General features: G+C 42.2%; 1 long non-coding RNA gene across 1 annotated transcript; it reads right to left on the bottom strand.

Moving 5' to 3' along the window:
• Positions 1 to 315: 315 nt before the first annotated feature.
• LOC139806801 (uncharacterized) lies at positions 316 to 5,044 on the bottom strand. The gene is made up of 3 exons (XR_011730352.1): positions 4,883 to 5,044; positions 3,520 to 3,640; positions 316 to 473 (listed from the first exon to the last, which is right to left on the bottom strand). It is a non-coding gene; the product is annotated as an uncharacterized lncRNA (long non-coding RNA).
• Between the last annotated feature and the right edge of the window lie 976 nt (positions 5,045 to 6,020).

Raw genomic sequence — 6,020 nt, 5'->3', positions numbered from 1 at the left:
GTATTAGTGTATTATTATTATTGTTGTTGTTATAGTATTATTGTATTATTATTATTATTGTTGTTGTTATAGTATTATTGTATTATTATTATTATTATTGTTGTTATAGTATTATTGTATTATTATTATTATTGTTGTTATAGTATTATTGTATTATTATTATTACTCTTGTTGTTATAGTATTATTATTGTATTAATATTATTATTGTTGTTGTTGTTGTTATATTATTATTATTTTATTATTTTTAATTTTTTCCTTTTTTTCCTTTTTCCTTTTTTTTTTTTTTTTTTTTTTTTTTGTCCTAGTATCCTGGGGGGTGGCTTTTACCTGAAGACTTTAAAACTTCAGCAGCTGACAGTGAAGCTGTGTCCCTTGCAACTGGATGTGACCCTGTCCCTGGAAGCAGAGATCCCTGATGTCACACGATGCCACTTTCACTCTTCCCAGCCCAGTTCACCAGGAGGCCAGAGCCCTGCCAAGAAAGGTCACAAGACCTGAGGGTGAAATCACCAGAGGAGCATTAAGGAAAGAAAGGAAGAAGGGAAATGAAGGTAGTTCTGCAAGCCCAGCACCTCATGTTGTCATCTTCAAAGGGAATTGATGCAATCCTGAGCAAAAAGCAAACATTTCCTGAGGTGTCCTGGCTCCTGGGACACTGGGATTTCTCTCCCCAGTATCAGTGGAACACAGGAACTCATCCTGCTCAACTTTCCCTCTTAGAGTGTAAAGAAAAGTTACACTCTAACTCCCTGGTAGAGTGTAAAAAGAAAATTTTTTGTAAAAAAAAATTTATTTTTTAAATTAAAAAAATAAGCACCCTTCTCACTCCCCCCTTGTGAGAAGGGTGCTTATCACTGTCTAATAAAGCCCTGAAAATATTTACAAAAGTCCCAAAAGGAGGGGGAAAAGCCCCAGTGAAATAAACAGCAGCTATTCCTTGTTCTGCAGGACAGCTTCAGTGACCTTAGGGCTTCGTTTATTTTGTTCCTGAATGTTTGGCACCCAGTCAGCAGGGGCTGCAAGTTCTTGTTGCTCTGCTGAAGAAAAAAAAAAAAAACCACCAAAACAACACAACTTCAAGGAAAGAAAAAAAAAAAAAGGCAATTACCAGCTTTAAGTTGAGGCAAGACCTTGTTCAGTAAAGGAAAAAGAAGGTGGGAGATGAACACCCTGATTCTGGAGATTTATTCCAGAACTGGAGACTTATTCCACCATCTGAGATTTGTATTTCAAGCCCAAACCCCCCTTTGCCTCCTGCATCCTGCCCTGACATTAACCTGGATCTGTGACCTGCTAGGACTTCAATATCTTTTTTTTTTTTTTTTTTTTCAAACAAAACATTTCCCTTCCCTATGGATGTTGGGCATTAACAAACACATAAAATTATCCCCTAAAAGCAGAAGATAGCACCTTGTAACTTCAATTTCAGGCAGCAGGCTGGAACTGCTCCTGCAGCTTAACCTTTGCATGCATTTTACATCAGAACTCTACTCCTCTATCAAGCCACTTTTTAAAAATTATTATTATTATTGGTATTGCTCATAAAAATAAGCACAGATTTTATAGGAGGCCTTCTTTGTTGAAAGAGTCACTGCTTGCCTGGGTCCACAACCCCCCCCAGAAATGGGAATCTCTAAATTTCCCTCCTAACACCTGTAAAAAACCTGGGATCCCTCCACCTAGGAAGCTCCCATCCTCCAGGAAAGATAGGATTACAAGCAACATGAATCACCAGAGTACCCTGTGTTTAAAAAAAAAAAAAAAAAAAAAAAATAGAAATTACAAAGGGTTTTGCCTTTTTCTTCCAACTTCCCTCCTGCCTCTGAAGCAAACATAAATTCTCACAGTGCTCAGCAGCTGAGAGCAGAAAGCTGGAAGTAACCTGCAGCTCTTTTAGGGGACAAGGCAGCAACAAGAATCACTCTGCTACTTATCACTAAGTCACCTCTTGCCACTCAGCCTGACTTCATTCGACCCAGTGTCTCCAAATTCAGATTTTTTTACCCCTTTGTTCCTAAACCCCTCTCAAAACTGCACCAAAAAGCTGCAAACTACAGTCATGCCAATCCCCCAAGAAAATTCTTGAAGAGAAAAGTCAAACCACTTACTTGTTCTCTCCAGTTGTTGGCATTGAAACGAGGAGAAAAAAAACCAAAACACCGAAACAACACGTAACTTGAAGGAAAAAAAAAAAAAAAAAAAAAAGGCAAATATCAGCTTTAAGTTGAGGCAAGACCTTGTTCAGTAAAGGAAAAAGAAGGTGGAAGATGAACACCCCGGTGGAATCTCAGAACTGGAGATTTATTCCACCAAGAGCTGGAGAGGGGCTGTTATCTCAGCCTTGGCTAAGCAAGAGAATGCTGGTGAAAATCTTTGCCTGGTACAGTACAGAGCCTCTGTTTCACAGGCCAGGAATTTTACATTGAATAATTTTTAACTTCAGCTCTGGGAGGGAAAACAGGGGCTACATACACTCTTGGCTGCTTGATGAAGGGTTTTTTTTTTATTTATTTATTTTTTAACTTGCTGGAAAGAGAAGTTCTCACTGGGGAGGGGGACACACACATCCACTGCTACCCCTTCCCCAGGCTGAGGGAAAAAGGGGATGAGGTTAGCACAGAGATGATGAAGAATCTGGGAGATTGAAGAGATAACCACCTTGGATCTTTCACAAGCTGCAGATTGTCTCATTTTCCAGTTTATTTATATATTTTTCCTTCCAAAAAGACAAATAATTTCACTGCTGAGTGGCTGATACAACTGAAGCCACTCCTAACTACTATGGTGTTGTCTTCTCTTACCTCTGAGGAGGCCACACTGTGCTGGGCACATTCCCAAGACAAACCAGGAGGCTCTACCTTAAGCCACAAAATAAATATGCAAAAAGCTAGGAAAGGGAACAAAGGAGCAAGACACCTCAGCTCTCTGAAGAAGTTATCTATCAAACAAGTGGGAGAGCTTGAACCACCCCCTGAACTGTCCCCAGTTTAAACCATTTAACCCATCAGCTTTTCAGAGGAACTGATGTTTAAATAACTTGGTGTAATGATGTTTGAATAACTTGGTATAATGTGAATTATTCAAACCCCTTCCCTGGCAATTGGAGTGGGGGGGGGCACAAAATTGAGAGAGAGGGAGAGCAAACTGCAGCATTCAGGAAGACAGCACCAAGAAGCCCCTGAATCCCATGCCCCTGCCCATTCCACTGCTCTGTGATATTTCCCAGAGCTTTTTTTTTTTTTTTTTTTTTCTCCTTCCAGGGTGGTGAAGTCCTCAGCAAACAATCACACCCTAACCCAACGCCCGTGAAGGAAATGACAGAACACTTCATGGGAGGCTTTAAGAATCCATTTAATCATCCCCATTTTTGGCCTCCAGTACATTTTCCCACCCTTCTGGTAAGAAATGAGGATTTCTCACAACAAAGCCCAGGAGAGAAGCTGCCTCTTTTCCTGCAGCAGAGGCAGACACCCTAAACCACAAAGCTGGCAGTGCCAAATGAGCCCCAGTGCAAATACCTGATCCTTTCATAAGGCACATGGCATTGTTCTGGCCAGGTCTGATCCTTCTCCTTCAATCCAGCAGCTGCCCTTTTCCACCCTGCAAGCTGTGCAATGCAGTCACAGAGTTGCTGAGCACCTGCACAATTAAAGCTTCATTAAAACAGGGGGTTTGAATTGCTGTCTTGGTTGATTACATGTTGCTGGATCAGAAAACTCAGTTGACTGCAGCCTCTGAGTGCTCAGAAAAGAGTAAAAAAATTTTTTTTCTCCATTTTGCTCCTTGTGGTGTCTGGACACCATGTGTAATGCAGTATATTGAAGTGGCTGTCCTCATTGGTGAGTGGGAAACAGAGCTTAGCCAGATAGATTTCAGACAAGAGGGAAACATCCTCTTAAAACCAATTGTCAACACTCTTAAAAGCAAGTTTCTGTGCACCTATTGTCACCCACAGCACTTGTTGCACAAGGGAGTTAAGCAAACACCTGCCTAGGATGTACAAACAGGGATGTGTGTGTGCAGCTCCAGGGCAGCCTGATGGGGTTCAGTGCTCTCCTGCACCAAAAGGGTGCAGGGTGAAATGTGGGACCTTCCAGGTGGAAAGGGAATTGTTAGGAGCAGATAAAAATGTCACTTCCAGCTCTTGGAAGAGAGGTGGAAAGGGTTTGCTCCTAAAGCCAGGGATGGACTTTGGCTAATGAGCAATGAGATGGCTTAATGTAGATTTAAATGCTTCAGAAGACCCCATCCAGCTCCAGAAGAGATTGGGACCATTATTGTCAAAGCCCTCAGCACCACAGTTACCCATAAATAAGTAGAAATAGGATCTGATAGAAGGACAAGTAAACAGGAGGGTTTAGAGAAATAATTTCTCTCTCAAATCCAGCCCCAGCAGAAGCACCAAACTTGAGCCCATAGACAGCTCTGATGCATCCCAGAAGTTATTTTATGTTAGTACTGAAGTGTGACTTGAAGCACACTCCCAAAAGCAAGTACAGGCAGATGTTCAGAGTCAGGCTCAGTGAAAACTCTGAAGATTTCCCCTTCAAATCCCAAAACAATAAACTTCCCCCAAATTCAACTTCCTGATAGCCATTCAGATTTGCATCAGCTGCAAAGAAAGGCCTGCTGGGGAAGGGCTCCAAGCCTGTTTTTCAGGTAGACAAACAGCAGCATGAATAACATTGCACATGAGCTGGAAGCACTGAAACAAAAAACCCACAAAACATCCAACCCAATCACACCCACAGTCCCTGGACAACACACACACACACACACACACACACACACACACGGGTGTTTTTTAAACAGATGCTGCCCCCAGCAATTGGAAACTATCACTAAGCAACATCCATCAGAGAGTTCAAAGTCACAGCTCACCTCCCCACCCACACAGCTGAGGAAGGACAAACACCCTCTGGTTCTTTCAGGGGTGCAGGAGGCATGGAGGGATTGAAAATCAAGCTGGCAAGGTTCATGGCAGGAGCTTGGCCTTTCTGAGACCTCTGTTTCAGAGAAGGGCTTTGTGCAGCAGACAGGGAAGCTTCTCTCTGGGGGGGAAAAAAAAAAAAAAAAGCAGCTAATTAGTATTTAAAAAATAATAATTTTCCAGCTAGCAGGGCAGGAGGTAGAGCCAGGCTGAGGTGCCCTCCTGCCACCACCTCCTCCTGCAGGGTGATGCAGTTGGCCATGAGAATTGTCTCAAGGTGACACTGGGAAGCAAACAGGTCCAGCATGGATTACCTGGGTCAGGAGATTCCTCCCACTGAGCATGGTTGATGTTCTCCATCCACTAGGTCTGTGTAGTTGATTTATCAGGCAGGCAGTTGATTAATTACGTGTGATTAATTACGCTTAATGACTCCATCTGAAATGCATCCATGTGCCCAGAAAACACAAGTCCCTGACTTCACCAGCAGCTCTGGTCTTCATGGACCTATTGCACACAGCAAAAGCAACCCAGTAGTTTTCCTGCAGAAAAACCCCCAAATATCCTAATTGCAAGTAAAATCAGTGCTCAGTATTAACAATAAACTTGCACAACTCAACTGATTGCCATGGAAGGCAAATGTTCTTTTGGAAATGCATCCAAAAGGCTCCAGAAAATCTTGCCCTCAGCCCTCTGTTTGGCCAACACTGTCCCTTCCAAAGCAAACAGACAGCACCAAACTGCAGCAGGCATTTCATCTTGAGATGCATCAATAAAATGTGATTTATAGCAATGTCACAGGAACGTTTTGTACTTATCAAGCTCCAGATAAGATAGGAGGCATTGGGAAAGGCTCATTAAAGCCCAGGCTGGCAGTGGGCACCTTAACGAACTTGCTTTTCAAAGCTTATTAGCAAAGAGGCAACCAGTAGAAATGAACAGCTTGCAGGAGTAGGTGTGTGTTGAGAGGGGAGGATTAACCTGCTGGTGATGATTATATGAAAATTCTGGTTACAACACAGCTTCTGTCCACAAAAAAAAAAAAAAAAAAAAAAAAAAAAAGTCACCCTATTTTACGAGCCTGAAATC

Source organism: Heliangelus exortis, chromosome 23 (genome assembly GCF_036169615.1).
Source record: "Heliangelus exortis chromosome 23, bHelExo1.hap1, whole genome shotgun sequence".
Classification (NCBI taxonomy): domain Eukaryota; kingdom Metazoa; phylum Chordata; class Aves; order Apodiformes; family Trochilidae; genus Heliangelus; species Heliangelus exortis.
Note: the sequence above shows the minus strand (reverse complement) of the source record. Positions and strands in the feature narration are given on the sequence as shown.